The following is a 20,157-nucleotide window of genomic DNA, read 5'->3' as shown; positions in this document are numbered from 1 at the left end:
GTGTGTGTGTATGTGTGTCCAAGGCCCTCTGTGTGTGTCCCAGGCTGTGTGTGTGTGTGTGTGTGTGTATCCAAGGCCCTGTGTGTGTGTCCCAGGCTGTGTGTGTGTGTGTGTGTGTCCAAGGTGGGGTGACCAGATGTCCCAATTTTATAGGGCTCAGGGTTAGGGGCTTTTTCTCTTATAGGTGCCTATTACCCCGCACCCCCTGTCCCGATTTTTCACCCTTGCTGCCTGGTCACCCTAGCCCGAGGCTGGGTGAGTGTGTGTGTGTGTGTGTCCAAGGCTCTGTGTGTGTGTGGGTGTGTGTGTCCCTGTCCCAGGCTGGGTGAGTGTGTGTATGTCCGAGGCTCTGTGTGTGTCTGTGTGTGTGTGTCCCAGGCTGGGTGAGTGTGTACAGGGGTGGGCATTTTTCTATTTTCTCTTAACTAACTTTGCGGTGACTTTCCTTCAGGGGCAGGGAGGGGGCCGTCCAGCGCCCTCCTCCCCCCCATTGACAGGACCCAGACACACCCACCCAGTGCACCCAGACACAGCCATTGCTCACGTGCCATCACGCACCCAGGTGCACACACTGCACTGACACAAACATGCGCGTGTACCTGATGGTGTCTGGAGCAAAGAGCCGGTGCCCACCCAGCCCCGGGTCACAGCAGCGCAAGGCCCTGCACACGCGGCTCCACGGGGCACGGCCAACCCCGCCCGGGCCTATGGCAGGCCGCTGCAGCCGGGCTTTGCGCAGCTCGGGCCCAGTTCATGCACCCACAACATCACACCTCCCGGGCTGTGTCGTGGGCTGGTGCTCCCCAGCTGCCGGCGTCCCCCTGAGCGGCTTCCACGTTTGTCTATGTGCGGTTTGTCCTGGCCACCGTGGGACCAGCTGCCTCGCTTTAGCCGGCCATAAATATGGCCTTGCGTCGGCCACACGAATGAGATGCCCAACCCAGCTGAGCTGTTACACCGGCCATCCGACAACCACGCAGGGGTTTGATTGTGGGAACCTGGTCCCGCCATTTGGCCCCGCAAACGGGCCGCACCCAGCACGGGTGGAACACACACGGTACATGTACGTGGGAAGCTGCAGAGCCTGAAATCAGCCTCTGGACCAGAGGACCAGGGGCTAGTTAACGGGATGCTGACTTTTTTAAAAGGCTCCAGCAGCGAGCCTGGCAACTACCGGCTGGTAAACCTAACGTCGGTACCAGGCAAATTGGTTGAAACTCTAGTAAAGAACAGAATGATCAGAAACAGACGAGCACAGTTTGTTGGGAAGAGTCAATGAGCCTTTAGTAAAGGGAAATCCTGCCTCTCCAATCTGCTACAATTCTCCGAGGGGCTCAACAAGCCTGTGCAAAGGGGGATCCAGGGGATATCGTGTGCTTGGACTTTCAGAAAGCCTTTGACAACGTCCCTCGCCAAAGGCTCTTAAGCAGAGTAAGCTGTCAGGGGATAAGAGGGATGGTCCTCTTGTGGATCAGTAACTGGTTAAAAGACAGGAAACAAAGGGTAGGAGTAAATGGTCAGTTTTCAGACTGGAAAGAGGTAAAGAGCAGTGGCCCCCAAGGATCTGAACTGGGACCAGTGACGTTCTACAGATTCATAAATGAGCCGGGAAAAGGAGTAACCAGTGAGGTGGCAGTTTGCAGATGGTACAAAACTACTCAAGATAGTTAAGTCCCAGGCAGCCAGTGAAGAGTTACAAAAGGATCTCACAGACCTGGGTGAGTGGCCAGCCGCATGGCAGATGAAATCTAGTGTCGAGCAGTGAAAAGCGACACATTGCACAAGAAAATCCCAAAGACCGTACAAACAGATGGGGTCCAAATTAGCGCAAGAAGGAGATTTTGGACTCACCGTGGATCATTCGCGGAAAACACCTGCTCAATGTGCAGGGCAGGTCAAAAATAAATAAATAAAAAAGGTGATCAGTGTTAGGAACTACAGGGAAAGGGGCAGATAAGACAACAAGTATCTTAATGCCTCTCTATAAATCCATGGTACGCCCCCATCTCGAATATTGTGTGCAGGTCTGGCTGCCCCAGCTCAGTAAAGATATGTTAACGTTGGAAAAAATACAGAGAAGGGCAAGAGAAATGATTAAGGGGATGAAATAGCTCCCAGAAGAGGAGAGATTGAAAAAACTGGGAATGTTAATCTTCAAAAAGAGACGACTGCGGGGGATATGACAGCAGTCTATAACATGTGACCAGTGTGGAGGAGGTGACTAAGGAAGTGTTATTTACCCTGTCACCTAACACAAGAACCAAGGGTCACCCCAATGACATTAATATGCAGCAGCTTTAAAACAAAGACACAGCAGGACTTCTTCACACAATGCACAGTTAACCTGTGGAACTCCTTGACAGGGGATGTTGTGAAGGCCAAAAGTATAACTGAGTTCAAAACAAGAATGAGATGCATTCGTGGAAGACAGGTCCACCAATGGCTACGAGTGAAGATGGTCAGGGACACAGCCCCGTGCTCTGGGTGTCCCTCGCCTCTGACGGCCAGAAGCTGGGACTGGCTGATGGGCTGGAGCACTCGATAATTGTCTGATTCTGTCCATTCCCTCTGAGGCACCTGGCGCTGGCCACTGTCGGGAGACAGGAGAACAGGCTGGATGGACCATTGGTCTGATCCCGTGTAGCTGTTCTTATGTAAGTACATTGGCACACACACACACAAACACATCCAGACACAAAAACACACCCACATACACACAACACCCCCCCACACACACACACACATACACCGAACCACATACTATACAGGGATTGATCGACACCAGACTCTACTCCAGACACCACTTCCCCCAAGAGCCACCAGAGCAGAAGCCCAGGAAAACAGCCAGGAGTGACTCTACCCGAGCGTAACCAGTACCCCCTGGACTGAGTATAAACAAGCGGGGCCAGTACCCCCTGGAGTCACTATACCCGAGTGTGCCCAGTACCCCCAGGGGTGAGTATTACTGAGTGGGGCCAGTACCTCCCTGTAGTAACTATACCCGAGTGTGCCCAGTACCCCCTGTAGTAACTATACCCGAGCATGCCCAGTACCTCCAGGAGTATTACCGAGTGGGGCCAGTACCCCCCGTAGTAACTATACCCGAGTGTGCCCAGTACCTCCTGGAGTGCGTATAACCGAGCGGGGCCAGTACCCCCTGTAGTAACTATACCCGAGCATGCCCAGTACCCCCAGGAGTATTACCAAGTGGGGCCAGTACCCCCCTGTAGTAACTATACCCGAGTGTGCCCAGTACCCCCTGTAGTAACTATACCCGAGCATGACCAGTACCTCCTGGAGTGAGTATAACCGAGCGGGGCCAGTACACCCTGTAGTAACTATACCCGAGTGTGCCCAATACCACCTGTAGTAACTATATCCAAGCATGCCCAGTACCCCCCTGGAGTAATGATACCCGAGTGTACCCAGTACCCCCCCGGAGTAACTATACCTGAGCATTCTCAATACCCCCTGGAGTGAGTATAACCAAGCTGGGCCAATACCCCCTGTAGTAACTATATCCGAAGTGCCCGGTACCCCCTGAAGTGAGTATAACCGAGCATTCCCAGTACCCCCAGGAGTGAGTATAACCGAGTGGGGCCAGTACCCCCTGTAGTAACTACACCTGAGTGTGCCCAGTACGCCTCTGGAGTAATTATACCCACGTGTGCCCATTACGCCCCTGGAGTAACTATACCCGAGCATGCCCGGTACCCCCTGGAGTGAGTATAACTGAGTGTGACGAAGTGGGACTGTTCTTAATGTTTCCTCTGAATAGTGTGGGGGTGCCTCAGTTTCCCCGATGCAGTTCTTAAGTATCTAGGGGGTGGGGTAAGGGTGTATGATCATTGCAGAGCCCTAGAGGGCAGGTGTGTGCAGGGGTCTGGACACAGAGAATGGCCGACACCCTGTTTCCTGGCAGCTGATGGCCTGGCCCTTCCCCCCTGCAAGGTGAGAGCTAAAGGGTTGGAGAACAAAGGGATCCGGTGACCTCCTGGCCCGGGAAAGGGACAAAGCCCAGAGGAGGAGGGGCTGGAGAGAGTTTCAGTTTGGGGCTGGCTGGGGAGGAGGAGTGAAGTGCAGACGTGGTTGTCTGGCTCACTGCCCCCCAAAATGGACCCAGCTGAGGGGTCCTGTTCTTCGCACCTGCAAGCTCTGTTGTAGACCGTGTTCCTGTCGTCTAATAAACCTTCTGTGTTACTGGCTGGCTGAGAGTCACGTCTGACTGCGGAGTTGGGGAGCAGGACCCTCTGGCTTCCCCAGGGCCCCGCCTGGGCGGACTCGCTGTGGGAAGCGCACGGAGGGGCAGAGGAGGCTGAATGCTCCGAGGTCAGACCCAGGAAGGTGGAAGCCGGGTGAGCTGTGTGTCCTGCAGACAGGCTGCTCCCCGAGAGGAGACTTCCCCAGAGCCCTGCCGGGCTTCGTAGGGAGCAGTTCCAGAGCAGCGCCCAGGGACTCCGTGACACTGAGTGGGGCCAGTACCCCCTGTAGTAACTATACCCAAGCATGCCCAGTACCTCCATGGAGTAACGATACCCAAGTGTGCCCAGTACGCCCCTGGAGTAACGATACCCGTGCGTGCCCAGTAGCCCTTGGAGTGACTCTACCCAAGTGTGCCCAGTACCCCCTGTAGTAACTATACCGGAGCTTGGTCAGTATCCCCTGGAGTGACCCTATCCGAGCGTGTCCACTACCCCCTGTAGGAACTATACCCGAGTGTGGTCAGTGCCACCTGGAGTAACTATATCCGAGTGTTACTATATCCAAGCATGCCCACTACCCCCTGGAGTAACTATACTCAAGTGTGCCCAGGACCCCACCCTCCCCCGTAGTAACTATACCCAAGCGTTCCCAGTACCCCCTGGAGTGACTATATCTGAGCATGCCCAGTACCTGCCTGGAGTGAGTACCTGAGCATGCCTGGTACCCCTGGAGTGACTCTACCCAAGCATGCCCAGTATCCCCCTGGTGTGACTATACCCAGCATCTCCCTGTAGTAACTCTACCCGAGTGTGCCCAGTACCCCCTGGAGCGACTCTACCCGAGCACATTTTAGTACCTTTACTGGGATACCTCTCGGACTAAGGTCTGTTCTAGCCTGGAGTCACTATCCCTGAGGAAGCCTCCTCCAGGGACACCATCCTGGCCTATCAGGCTCCTTGCACAGAGACCGGGGGGTCCTGGCACCATTCTCGTACCCGTCCTGCTGGCACCCAGCTTTCCCCAGAAAGTGGCCAGGTGAAGCCCAGCCGCACCCCTCGGGGCTGTGCGGGCAAATGGAGTCTGACCTGTGAGGAGCAGGGGGCTGCAGTGAGTTGTTGGGTCCCAGCCTGCTTCCTACCAGGGAAGTGACAGAAACGGGTCACCTAGAACGCTCTGGGCACAGAGAGGGGAGGGCACTGAGTGTCACACAGCAAGTCCGGGACAGAGCCATAGAATCACCATAGAAGATCTGGGCTGGAAGGAACCTCGGGAGGGTCCAGTCCAACCCCCTGCTCCAAGCAGGACCAACCTCAACTAAATCATCCCAGCCAGGGCGTTGTCAAGCCTGACCTTGAAAACCTCCAAGGAAGGAGATTCCTCCACCTCCCTAGGGAACCCATTCCAGCGCTTCACCACCCTCCTAGTGAAATAGAGTTTCCTAATATCCAACCTAGACACCCCCCCACTGCAACTTGAGACCATCGCTCCTCATTCTGTCGTCTGCCACCACTGAGAACAGCCGAGCTCCATCCTCTTTGGATCCCCCCTTCAGGTAGTTGAAGGCAGCTATCAAATCCCCCCTCATTCTTCTCTTCTGCAGACTAAATAACCCCCGTTCCCTCAGCCTCTCCTTGTAAGTCATGTGCCCCAGCCCCCTAATCATTTTCGTTGCTCCCTGACCCCAGCTCTACACTCCTAGACCCTATCCCACCCCCAGAGCTGGGGACAGAACCCAGGAATCCTGATTCCCTGCCCTCCCTGGTCCAACCATTAGACACCACTGCTCTCCCAGAGCTGGGGACAGAACAAAGGAGTCCTGAATAGGCCCCTGGGACGCCTGGCTCCACTCTCTTCTGTCTCATAGCACAGAGACCTGAGGCTCACAGAATCGTAGCAATGTGAGGCTGGAAGATCCCTCGAGAGCTCATCAAGTCTAGCCCCCTGCGCTGAGGCAGGACAAAGCAAAGCTAGACCATTTCTGCCAGGTGCATGTCCAACCTGTTCTTAAAATTCTCCATGACGGGGATCCCACAGCCCTCCCTGCTCGCCTGGTCCAGAGCTAAACTCCCTGTGGAACTAGAAAGTTTTTCCTATTATCTAATCTGCATCTCCCCTGCTGCAGATGAAACCCTTTGCTTCTTGGCCTACTTCTGTGGCCACGGAGAACAATTGATCCCTGTCCTCTCCCTTATAACATATTTGGGGACTGTTCTCAGGTCCTCACTCAGTTGACTTTTCTCAGGACTAAACATGCCCGGGTTTTTTAGCCTTTCCTCAGAGGGCAGGTTTTCTAAACCTTTGATCATGTTCGTTGCTCTCCTCTGGACTCTCCAGTTTGTCCCCATCTTTCCTAAAGTCCGGCACCCATGTCACCTTCGACCTCACACAGAGCATGTGGTTGCAAAGGGGCTGAGTAGCCAGTTTGAATCCTGTGCTCGGAATGTGCAGTGCCTAGCACCACGCTACACCTAATAAACACGCCCCTACCAAATTCACGCTCCATTTTTTCTAAATTTCCTAGTCGCAGCATCTTAAAACGCTTGAATTTCATGGTGCCAGATATTTAAATCTGAAATTTCATGGGGGGTGTCACAAAGCACGAATATGTATTTCAAAATGGCAACACATAAACCTGCGAAGTCAGCGTTTCTCAGACGGGGGTGGGGGGGGTCCCGACCCAAAAGGGGGTCCCGAGACTAGTAGGAGGGGCCATAGTGTCACCCCTCTTACTTCTGCGCTGCTGCTGACGGCGACGCTGCCTTCGGAGCTGGGTTCCCGGCCAGCAGCCGCCGCTCTCCCACCACCCAGCTCTGAAGACGGCACAGAAGTAAGGGTGGCAATCCCGTGACCCCCCAGGAATAGCCTTGTGACCCCCTTTTGGGTTGGGACCCCCATCTTGAGAAATGGGGTAAAAGTACACAAAAGAGCAGATTTCATGGGGGGAGACTGAGACAGATTTCACAGTCTGTGATGTGTTTTCCACAGCCATTAATTTGGTAGAGCCCTACTAATAAATAATGTACCGCACCCTGCACAGCGGGGCCCGGGGCCAGGCCTGGGGCCCCTAGGTGCTACCATAATACACCTAATAAATAAGCTCTGCCCCAGTAGGCCAAGTCACTGAAGAAATAACACGGATTTCAAAAGAATACAATCCAGCACCCACGCCTCCTCAGGTCTGCAACTGCAGGGCCTGCCAAGGGTTGATTTCCAGGCATTTCCACTCCACCTTGGTCCTGACCCAGTCCCCCAAACATATTTCGGTCTCGAGTTCCCTTCCCCGGCCTGGTGGGATTTCTCAAAGGGAAGGCGACTGAAATCGGCGAAAGAGAGAAAAAGCAAAACCAAGGTTCTGTTTCATGTGGCTTGACACCATCTTCTGTCTGGGCGGCGGGGTGATGAAAACGCAGCGGAATAGAGGAAATGGTTTTGAAAATGCCTTTCCAAAGCGATGCAATCTGAGGCAACGTCCAACCCGATCGGTTTAGCCCCCCCCCCTGCCCCCGCCACTGAAGAAAACCCAGCAGAAGAGCTCATTTTACATAAAACCTATTTAAAAAATTAACAAGTCGCTAATTTTTCCAGAAGCAATTGCAGTCCGTGGTTGCCAGTGACTTGTTTCTGGCTCCTTCCCTTCAGCCCTCCCCTGGGCCCAGCAGAGCCCGAATTTCCCCGATTCTGTAGCCAGGGTCACAAGGGGCAGGGGGCTGAAGGAAAGCGGAAAGGACCCCAGGGTGGATCTTTGAGCCAACACAACTCTTGTAACCTTGGACAAACCCGAGCCCTGTCCGTAGCTTGCCGACTAGCGCGAGTCGCTCATTAAAAAAAACTGGAAGTAAATGTGTGTGTGTATCGGTGAATATACCGTAAATACACAGACATTTTATGAGACAGAACCTCAGCTAGAGGGGAGCATCGTAGCCCCACTGAGTCCTGGCACTGTGAACAGGTTATACCGTCCGAGGACCTGTCCCAGACGGACTTATTACCTTACAGTTATATTGTATAGAAAGGATTGCCACTGATTTCAACTGGCCCCTGACTTAATTCTATCTATCCCCATCCACCCCTCTGTCTATCCATCCCCACACACCCCTTCTATCTATCTATCCCCATCCACCCCCCCGTCTATCTATCCCCACACACCCCTTCTATCTATCTATCTATCTATCTATCTATCTATCTATCTATCTATCTATCTATCTATCTATCTATCTATCTATCTATCCCCACACACCCCTTCTATCTATCTATCTATCCCCATCCACCCCCCGTCTATCTATCCCCACACACCCCTTCTATCTATCTATCTATCTATCTATCTATCCCCATGCACCCCTTCTATCTATCTATCTATCTATCTATCTATCTATCTATCCCCACACACCCCTTCTATCTATCTATCTATCTATCTATCTATCTATCTATCTATCCCCACACACCCCTTCTATCTATCTATCTATCTATCTATCTATCCCCATGCACCCCTTCTATCTATCTATCTATCTATCCCCACACACCCCTTCTATCTATCTATCTATCTATCTATCCCCACACACCCCTTCTATCTATCTATCTAATCTATCTATCTATCCCCATGCACCCCTTCTATCTATCTATCTATCTATCTATCTATCCCCATGCACCCCTTCTATCTATCTATCTATCTATCCCCACACACCCCTTCTATCTATCTATCTATCTATCCCCACACACCCCTTCTATCTATCTATCTATCTATCCCCATGCACCCCTTCTATCTATCTATCTATCTGTCTATCTATCTATTCCCATCCACCCCCTCTGTCTATCTATCCCCACACACCCCTTCTATCTATCTATCTATCTATCTATCTATCTATCTATCTATCCCCATGCACCCCCTCTATCTATCCCCACACACCCCTTCTATCTATCTATCTAATTGACACAAAAATATTTCAAATTAAATATACTAAATATAAAGAAATACAAATATAATATGTATATAAGATGCATATCTGTATCACACAGGATATCATTACAGACCGATATCATATATACAATAAGAACATATTCGTTTTCTATCTATAGGGTGTGTGTGTGTGTGTGTGTGTGTGTGTGTGATTACACACAAATCGTAGCTATAGAATCTTGTAGAGCGGGGTGTATGGCAGGGCTGCACCCGAACTAATCTGTACACACGCTATAGAAAGTGTCTCCGTGCAGGCAGGGTGTGTATCTGCCCCCCACAATCACACACAGACACACGCTGCGGACCGTGTGCGAAGCCCTAGTTCAGTACCGGGGCCGCCAGCCCGGGGCGCAGCGCAGACCGCCCGGGCCCCCGGCCCCCGGCGGCCCCGCTCTGGAGCGTCGCTAAACTACGGGCCAAGACGGGACTTTGCCGCTCACGAAGCCAGGTGCTGCGAGCGCGGCGGGGCTCCCCGTCCCCGGGAGCGTAACTCGGGTCCCGAAGAAGGCGGCGAAGACGCGCCATCGAGTAACGGGGCCGGGAGCCCCGACAAGATAAACACGACCGAAGCCAGGGCCCCGAGTGACCGGCCGCTCTGACCCACGCAAAAATCAAAAAGGGGCTTTTCGCGGCGTGGATGGAGGCGCAGGAGCCGCGGACACGGCTCTGGATGAACCAGTAGAAATAACCCCCATGAACAGAGCTGAAAACGGGGAGGGATTTTTCGACACATTCACTCGACCGCCGGATCTTCTGCTCTGCCCAGCGGACGATTTCTAATGTCAAAGCTAAAAGGTCGGGGCGGGGGGAGAATCCGGAAAAGTCCAAGCTTTAGACTTTGCTGGGCGCGGGTGGCGTTGGCCGGCTGCCCCGCGCCGGTCGGGGTCGCGAGCGCCCGGAGACAGTGTCTCCCGCTCCGCTGGGCCGGAGGGTTCCGGGGGGGCCGGCGCACCCGGGAACCGATTCCAGCCGGGCTTGAAACGCGCCGCGCTTCCCCAAATCGGCTGGGGAAGAGCGGGCCCCTCTCGCGCTCTCTTTGGGGGTCAGCTCCAGTCGACAACAAACAGATCCCCAGAGAAAAAGGGAAGCAAAGCGACAGCTCCCCGTCCTAAATGCAATGGGGTTTTTTTGGGGGGGGGCGGGGGAGACTTTCTTGGTTTAAAGAATCCCAAACGTGTCTAATTTCAGGACTTTCCATCCTTCGGCGGGTTTTGTATTTGGGAAACTGGCTCCAATCAATCCCCGTTCGAGCTAAATCAACGGGTCAACAGTTGCGCCCTGAAATACACAGCCCCGCACAAACCCCGCAGGTAAACTCCCCCCAAGGCTCACCAGAAAAAAATACCCCACCTCCCCTCTCCCTCCAGGAAAGAAGACAAACGATCCTTCCTCCCCCACCACGCAATTCCCTTACAAGCAGGTGGCTCTCTGGGATGCACCCCACAGATCACCCCTCCCTGAACCCGTCCCCGTGGGGGGAAGCGGGGTGTGCGGGGGCAGGGACCCAGGAGGACGAGAAAGCCCCGGGAAGCGGCCGAGCCCCTCGCCGCGATGGGCGCATCTCTGCGCCCGGGGCGCGCCTTACCCCACAACTTGGCCACATGTTTGTTCCTGGCCACCATGCGCAGGGTCCATGATCTGGGGTCCAAGTCTCCGTCTTCTCGGCGGGTGCGAGGGCGAAAATTTGGGGTTTGGTTGTGTTTTTTTTGGAGGGGGGGCAGCGATTGGAGTCAAGCGTCTTTCCCGGCCTCAACTCCCCCCCATCCTACTTGCTAGCCCCCCTTACCCACACACGCCACCTCACTCGCTCTCTCTTTTCCACAGGCACTATGTGGCCACTAAGATTTGAAGAAGTCTGGTCCACCCCCCCTGCCCTCCCCCCCCAGAGAGAGGTTTCCTGCTCGTTGGACTGGGGACGTTCTGCGGCTGGTAGATAAGAGGCAAGGGACCGCCTGCGCCGTGCTGATAAGGAAACCCCGAGTCAGACTCAACCTAACGGGAGACTTGGAAAGAAAACAAGAGGAAACTGTCGTGGCAGATCATGACCCACCAAACAGGAGCGTTCACAGAGGGAGCGGGGAGCCTGCTCGCTAATGACACGTCTGCAAAGCATAATAACCTTGGATCTGGGGAAAGGGACCCCCCCGGCCCTGCCCGCTTTTGGGGTTCCTTAAAGGCACCGGGCGCCCCGCTTTCGGGTGGACACAGGGCCTGCCTCGCCCCAGAGTCATCGGTGAGTTGGAGCCAAAGGTCAACGCCCCGAAATCCAGGATCGGCTCCGCGGGAAAAGCCAAGAGGTTTTCGGGGGCGGCGGGGGGAACACTCTCAACAATAGTTTGGGGATTAAATCCCCGGCTGGGTTGCAGGGATCCCGCGGGGTGGCCTGGCGCCAGCGCGGGCGGGAGAGATGCCGCAGGGGCTGCAGTGGAGAAGGCGCTTGCACCAATGCTGGGAAAGAAGAGTGCTCACAGGGGAGCGAGGGGCAGGGGGGCCGAAATCTACCGACCTGGCAGCAGGCTGGGACTCAGGACTCCTGGGTTCTATGCCTGGTTCTGCCACCGGCCTCCCGGGAGCCCTGGGCAAGTTATAGCCCCACTCCGTGCCTCAGTTTCCCCGCTCCTCAGTCTACATACACTGTAAGCTCATTGGGGCAGGGACTGTGTCTATGCGGTGCTGGCTATGAGGGGGCACCCGTCTCGGTTGGGGGGGTTACAAAAATTGTGTAAGCGACTCAAATAGGAGGGAGGTGCCCCACCGCCCCCTGTGCATCAGGCACCCAATGGCACTGGGGGTCTGGAAATCTCTCCCAATAATCATCATTATCTAGCTGCTTCCCTAACCACTAAGGCACCGGCCTATCCATCCGGCCATGCCCACCACCCGCCTGACAAGCCTCCTACACACTGATCTACCTGGAGCTCCAGGCCACCTGACCCATCCCTTGATAAGATCCTGTATTCCGCAGCGTCTGGCTTGGCCTGACTTTAAGCCCCCGGCCTGGAGTTTTCCAGGCAGGGGTTTGCCTGGGGCGGGACGGGTTTGTTTTGGAAAGTTTCAGCTGTTCCAGAGAATCCGGCTAGGGAACACTACAGTGGTGTAGCCACAGTTAAAAAAAAACAAACTCCTGACCCCACCTCTGTAAGAAGCTCTAGCGCCCCCCTGTGTTGGAGCAGGGCTCTGCAATTTGGCTGGGGGTCATCACCCTGGCATCAGGGAGGTGCCTTTTGCTGGCCCTGTGGAAACGTGTCCACATAGAATCACAGGGTTGGAAGGGACCTCAGGAGGTCATCTAGTCCTACCCTCTGCTCAAAGCAGGACCAATCCCCCATTTTTGCCCCAGATCCCTAAATGGCCCCCTCAGGGACTGAACTCACAACCCTGGATTTAGCAGGCCAAAGCTCAAACCACTGAGCTCTGCCTCCCACACGAGGCCAACTTAAAGAGCCTTTGGGGGGAAATCGGTGGGCACATGCTCAGCAGAGGCTTGTGGGCGTTTGGGGACGAAGGGCTCCAAGATCCCACTCTCACGGAGCATGCTCCAGCCCAGGGCTGCAGGGGCTGAGCCGGATTTTCCCTGCGTGGCTCCTGGGCAGGGCTGGAACTGAGGGCAGGAGCCCGTCTCTGCTGTGCCCGCTATGCCCCTGCTGCTTGGAGCGTGTCAGTTGGGGGCGGGGGGCAGAGGAGCACAGACAGGCTCAGGGGGGTACAAGCCGGGGCAGAGCTGAGCCAGTCTGGGCCCTGCCTCCACCCAGCAGCTCTAACTGACATTTTGGGGAAGTTCCTGCAAAACAAGGAGTTTCATTTTCTATTTTACATTCAAGGTTTTTACAGAGGCCTCTATTCCCTTCCCCCCCCAGCCCCCCGATATTAGGCTGGCTCAGTGGTTAGAGCAGCGGGCTGGGAGTCAGGACACCTGGGTTCTGTTCACTGACTTGTTGCCTGATGTTGCAGTTAGTCCCTGCCCACTCTGTACCTCCATTTCCCCATCCATAGCAGGGGGACAAGCCCATTACCCAGGCTCTGTATGTTTGCACCCTGCTCCCAGCCGTGCCCCTCCCTGCCCAGAGCGCAGAACCCAGCCCCTCCTGGGTCCCCAGTGCTGGGGTGGGGGTTTCTTTCCCCTTTGACAGCTTCCTGCAGGAAGCTGGGGAGGGGACAGCACCCAGCTGCATTCACTTATTTAAATCAATGCTCAGGTCCACGCCCAGCTCCTCCCCCTGGGGATCTCAAAGCACATTGGAAATGCTTCCGAATTAACCCGGGAAAGATTATTAGCCCTATTTCACTGAGGGCTGGACGGGAGCCACCCCCCCCTAGTGGGGGAAGGCCCCAGGTCCCATTCCCCACCCCGCTGAGCCAGCCACACACAATCCTTCCCCCTCAATCCTGACCTGCAGCCCCTTTCCCCTGTTGCTCCAGGCATTGAGCTCTCGCTGCCCCTCTGGCTGCATTTCAGCTTCCCCTGGCCCTGGTGCCCTGACTGCCTGGCACCTGTGCACACGGTGAGCCGGGGGTTCTGGGCTGGGGGCACGTGAGGTGGGGGAACATCTGGTCACGCAGGCTCCTCCTGTGTCGGGAATGGGGTGGGGGGGCTTCTCCTGGCCCTGGGGGCTGCCAACAATTGGGGGCACAGCGCGTTCTGAGTCACTGGCTTAGCTTCCTCCTCTCGGCCTCGATTCATCCGGGCGCGGGGCTCGAACTCGGGTTTCCTCTGCGTTCCTTCCAGTTCCTGCCTTATATCATTGCCCCCAACTGCCAGCCCTCCCCCCAGTATCCTGGCTGCGACAGCAGCCCGTACCTGATGCTCCAGAAGAGGAGAAAACAGCCCCCCTCCATGAATGCCCAAACAGCTCCCCCTCTGAGGTCATGCAGTCGCTGAAGGTGGGAGGCAGGACTCCGGCCTCCCCAGCTCTGGGGGGAGAGTGGGGCCTAGGTTTAGAGCAGGGAGGCTGGGAACCAGGACTCCTGGGTTTCTTCCGTTCCCAGCTCTGGGAGGGGACTGGGATCTAGTGGTTGGGGGCAGGGCTGAGAGCCAGGACTCCTGGGTTCCAGAGGGGCCTGGCTAGAGTGGGGTCAAAGGGCCCAGCTGGGTGGCCAGGTTGGTGCATGGAAGCATGAGACTATGATCTGTGCACGCAGACCAGGCTTGTCTGGTTTCCCCCCAAACCCTCAGGGCTCTGCCCACCAACGCTCACAACGTTCCCACCCGACTAGGAACGGCTCGGCTGCAATGTCCCACAGCTGTTGTGTTACCGACCGGCCGAGTGCAGGGCCTTGCTTGGCCAGTCATATGGCCCTGTTGTGCGAGGGGCTGTAAAGTCTTACATCCTGCTGTGAGAGGCAGGGTGGTCGAGTGGTGAGGGCGCTGGCTTACGATTTAGGATGCCTGTGTTCTAGGCCCAGCCTTGAGCAGGTCCTCTCTCTTCTGGGTGCCTCAGTTTCCCCTCCCACCCTAATCTAATTAGACTGTGAGTTCTTCAAGCAGGGACTGTGGGTCTGCAACACAGTGGGGGGAGGGGGTCCTGATCTTTACAGGGTCTGTTGCCAGCACAATGGGGACCCTGATTTTGGTCAGGGTCCATGCAGCACCTGGCACGATGGGGCCCCGATCTTTGTTGGGACGTCTGTACGTGTGTGAAGGGTGCAGATTGAATCAGAACTGCTCCTCTGTGTGCCATATGCCCTATACTGCACTCGCCTCCCTGGGATTCTCCTTTAGCCTGCTGTGGCTCTGCTCTCGGAGCAAGACGGATATGCGCTCGTTCCCCGTATCTCCTGAATCTTACATGGGCTTGCCCCTGCTGAAACCGAGCCCCAGTGCAAGAGGCAGCCAGTCGGTCTGGTGCAGGGGGATGGGGCGGGTGCTTATTAATAACGGCGGGTCCTACTGAGGGGAAAAAAAAACCAGAATGGCCGGAAATTCCCTCACTTCCCCCTCCTCTTGGAGCCACTGCTCAGGAAAATATTAGTCAGAGCCATTGGGCCACTTCACACAGAGAAATAGACTTGTTTAGCTCTCATTGCTTCCTGCGCCAGTCCTGGAATTGACTCTCCCGGAGCGGGGACGCGGCCAGCTCCACGCACAGTTTGGCTCCTTAATGAGCTGGGGCGGGGAGCCCCAGCTGGCCCGGAGCCAGGTGGCGCTGGGCTGATTTCGGGGGGTGGGGGGGTTACATCTGCTGTCATGGAGAGTTTGCGGAGGTTGATGGATGGATTGGAGGTGCAGAGTCTGCAGAGCTGGGATGGGGGACAGCACCTAGGGAGTTGGGGGGGGCAGTGGGAGAGCTGGGGGAGAGGACCCCGGGGAGCTGGGATGTTGGAGACACAGAGCTGTGGGGCAGGGCTCAACAGGGAGCTATTGTAATAGTTAATTATTATTATTAGTGTCAAGCTGCGGTGGGGGGGGTGACCACCCCCTCCGGAGCTAAGATTTGGGGGATGTGGTCTGGGGCACCCCTGGGGAACTGGCAGGTGGGAACTGGACCCTGCCCAGGCAGCTGGGGGTGATCCTGGGGCTGGGCTGGGAGACCTGACTTAGGCTGAAGTTGGTTTTTGTTGCTTTGACTTCTGGAGGGGGTGTGTGTGTGAGAGTTGGGGGATAATGCCCCTGCCCCTGCCTCACTCCCTCTGTGCGTTTCCCCTTCCGGGGTCTGAGTCTGAGCAGGGCATGGCCTGTGCCAAGAACTCTGCCCCGCTTTGCCTCCTGGAAGCCTCCCCCACCATTGTCCCCCTCCCATCCACTCAGCCATGGTGAGGGCCATTCCCCAAGGCAATGCTCCCCATGGTGATGGACACTCCCACAGCAACACTCTCCATGGTGATGGATGCTCTCCATGGCGACAGAGGCTCCCCATAGCAATGGCCACTGCCCATGGCAACAGATACTGCCCATAGCATTAGATGCTCCCCACAGCAACACTTCCCAAGGTGATGGATGCTCCCCATGGATGGGTGCCGCCCCTGGCAACAGATGCTCCCCATAGCAACGCTCCCCATGGTGATGGATGTTCTCCAGAGCAAGCTGGACCAGGCCTTCATACTTCTTTAAAGCTAGTCACTGGGGACCGGGGATGGAAAGCACTGGGCTGGGGCCCCTGCTCCCCACTTGGCCACGTGCTCTCCCGGGTCGTTCCCTCCCCCGCCCCCCCCCACAGCTCTGTATCTTTCTTGCTTGTCTGGAGGCCTCAGGGGGAGGGGGCAGAAAGAGATGGGGGGGGTGAGACAGGGCAGGGGCGGGTGTAAAATGAGCCGAAGTGAGACTTTTTAGCCCTCAATTCCCCATGTTTGAGCCTCTGTGTGCGCGTCTGCCGGCACGTCTTTGTGTGTGCGGGTCTGTGTGTGCATGAGTGTGCCTGTGTGTGAGCGTATGGGGGACTCTGCTGCGTCTCCATGGTGGCAGCTCCTGGCCCGGGAGTAGCACCATCATGCCAGCTTGTAGCAACACCAAGTTGGGCCCTGGGGGCGGGTGGGCTGAGCCCCTGGCGATGGGGCCAGGCCCAGTACCTCAGTCACAAGCCTTGCCTGGGTCTGGCACAACCCTGTATGCTTGAACTGCTGTGCACGCTTGTCACGGGGTCCCCGGGCGCTGCTCTGGAACTGCTCCCTACGAAGCCAGGCAGGACTCTGGGGAAGTCTCCTGTCTGGGAGCAGCCTGTCTGCAGGACACACAGCTCACCCGGCTCCACCTTCCTGGGTCTGACCTCGGAGCATTCAGCCTCCTCTGCCCCTCCGTGCGCTTCCCACAGTGAGTCCGCCCAGGCGGGGTCCTGGGGAAGCCAGAGGGTCCTGCCCCCCAACTCCGCAGTCAGACGTGACTCTCAGCCGGCCAGTAAAACAGAAGTTTTATTAGACAACAGGAACACGGTCTAACACAGAGCTTGTAGGTGCAGAGAACAGGACCCCTCAGCTGGGTCCATTTTGGGGGGCAGTGAGCCAGACAACCACGTCTGCACTTCACTCCTCCTCCCCAGCCAGCCCCAAACTGAAACTCTCTCCAGCCCCTCCTCCTCTGGGCTTTGTCCCTTTCTCGGGCCAGGAGGGCACTGGATCCCTTTGTTCTCCAACCCTTTAGCTCTCACCTTGCCGGGGGGAAGGGCCAGGCCATCAGCTGCCAGGAAACAGGGTGTCGGCCATTCTCTGTGTCCAGATCTCTGCACACACCTGCCCTCTAGGGCTCTGCAATGATCACACACCCTTACCTCACCCCCTAGATACTTAAGAACTGCATCGGGGAAACTGAGGCACCCCCACACTATTCAGAGGAAACATTAAGAACAGTCCCACTTCGTCACAACGCTCCCCCCACACTGCCATGCACGCTGCCCCTGCACTGCCCCGCACTCCTCCCCCGCACTGCCATGCACGCTCCCCCTGCACTGCCCTGCACACTCCCCCATGCACTGCCACGCATGCTCTTCCCCCCACTGCCACACACGCTCCCCTGTGCACTGCCAAGCACGCCACCCCTGCACTGCCACGCACGTTTCTCCCCGCACTGCCCCTGCACTTCCAAGCATGCTCCCCCCGTGCACAGCCACACATGCTCCCCCTCGCACTGCCACGCACGCCGCCCCTGCACTGCCACAGATGCACCCCCTCGCACTGCCACGCACTCCTCCCGCCGTATTGCCATGCACGCTCCCACACACACTGCACCACACACGCTCCCCCCCGCACTGCCACGCACGCACCCCCCGCACTGCCCCGCACATTGCCCCATGCACTGCCATGCATGCCCCTATTGCATTGCTACCCATGCTCCCTCCTGAACTGCCATGCACCCCTCCCCCCGCACTGCCAGGCACACTGCCCCATGCACTGCCATGCACCCCTCCCCCTACACTGCACCACACACACTCCCCCCCACACACTGCACCACACACGCTCCCCCCCGCACACTGCACCACACACGCTCCCCCCCGCACTGCCACGCACGCACCCCCCGCACTGCCCCGTACACTGCCCCATGCACTGCCATGCATGCCCCTCTTGCACTGCCATGCACGCCTCCCCCCACACGCTCCCCCCCCGCACTGGCATTTGCGGACCCCCTGCACTGCCATGCATGCTGCCCCACACCCGCCCTGCACTGCCACGCATGCACCCCCTTGCACTGCCATGCACACCTCCCCCCACACGCTCCCCCCCCGCACTGGCATTTGCGGACCCCCTGCACTGCCATGCATGCTGCCCTACACCCGCCCTGCACTGCCACGCATGCACCCCCTTGCATTGCTGTGCACGCTCCCCCATGCACTGCCACGCACCCCTCCCCCAACACTGTCATGCCTGCTCCCCCCCGCACTGCCACACATGTTCCCCCCAGACTGCCTCACACACTCCCCGCTCACAAGGCTGTGTGCACTCATCACACAGCTGTGCACACTCACACACATCACCCAGCTGTGCACACACATATCACATGGCTGCACACTCATCACATGCTTGTGCTGACTTGCACACACATCACACAGCTGTGCACACTCATCACATGGCTGCACTCGCACACATCACACAGCTGCGCACACTTGCACACCTCACACAGTTGCACACTCACCACATGGCTTTGCACATTTGCACACACATCACATGGCTGTTCACACTCGCACACACTGGTTCACACCCGGCTCTGTTCACACTGCCTCACCCCCGCGCTGGCAAGGCCTGGCGGCAGGATGCACCTGGTCAGCCTAGCAGGATGCAGCCGGCCCCATCTGCTTCCGGCCCCTTCCTGCCTGCAGCCTGCAGGGCGGTGGGGGTGAGGGAGGGCATATGGGGGGTGCAGCAAGTGGTCTCTGTCACAAACAGGATGCGCATGGCAGAGACCCCCTGCAGGTGGCAGCCTCCCCCACGCCACCCTCATGTATGGGGGGCTCCTGGCTAAGGCCTTGAAAACACCCAGGCCAGGAAGTCTGGTGCCCAAAGGGTTAATGGGGAGCCCACCCCCACATTAATTAGCAAGGCCCATCATCATTCAGCCCAGCGCCCCAGAGCAGAGGGCCAGGGAGGGGGCAGTTAGTTGCGGTCTGTGGCCAGACTGGATGTTGTGGGTTGTGTTGAGTGGTTGTGTACAGGGTGTATGCGTGTGTACAGGGTGTGGGGGTCTGTGTGTATTGGGTGTCTGTTTTGTAGGGGTGTGTGTGTGTGTGTGTGCAGGGGGGCGTACATCCCTAACAAACTGACATCCCCTGGTCCCAAGGGGTTACCTGTGATCACCCCTGGGGGCAAGGCCCAGAGGCATGAAGAGTCTGATGCCACCTGCCGGGCTGTCCTCTGTGGGGTGGGGCATGCGTGGGGCGGGGCGTTTCCATCATGCACAAGCCCCAAAATTCTTCATTCCGGGCCTGGGTGAGGCTGGTCTAGGCCAGGCTGAGCTGGTGGGGGCTGGGCCAGGACAGGCCAGTAGAGGCCCCAGCTCTGGGAGGGGAGTGGGGTCTAGTGGTCAGAGCAGGGTGGGGGTCTGGGCGCCAGGGCTCCTGGGTTCTATCCCTGGTTCTGGGTGAGGCTGTGCCGTGCCAGTGAGGATCATGCCCTGCTGGCAGAGCTGTCCCTGGCGTGACACGCCCCAGCAGCCCCCCGGGCGCACCCATGCACCATACAGGTTCTCCCCACTCCTGTTCTTGTCCAGGGTCTGGGGTCCTAGGCCAAGCTGCTCCTCCCTAAGGGATCCCAGCCCCCATGGGGTGTGGCTGTCAGCAGGACCATCCCCCCTTGGTAAAAAGCTGGGAGACCCCCCCTCCCGAGGGAGAGATACCCCAAACCTGACACGCTCATCCCCCAGTAGAGAGCCTAGCTCTGGGATGGGAGTGGGGTCTAGTGGTCAGAGCAGGGGGGCTGGGAGCCAGGACTCCTGGGTTTTATCCCCAGCTCCGGGAGGCCAGGGGGGTCTAGTGGGAGGGGGGGTCTGGGAGCCAGGACTCCTGGGTTTTATCCCCGGCTCTGGGAGGGGAGTGGGGTTTAGTGGTCAGAGCAGGGGGGCTGGGAGCCAGGACTCCTGGGTT

Source organism: Natator depressus, chromosome 20, assembly GCF_965152275.1.
Source record: "Natator depressus isolate rNatDep1 chromosome 20, rNatDep2.hap1, whole genome shotgun sequence".
NCBI lineage: Eukaryota > Metazoa > Chordata > Testudines > Cheloniidae > Natator > Natator depressus.
The sequence above is the reverse complement of the archived record's forward strand: the minus strand, read 5'-3'. Positions refer to the sequence as shown.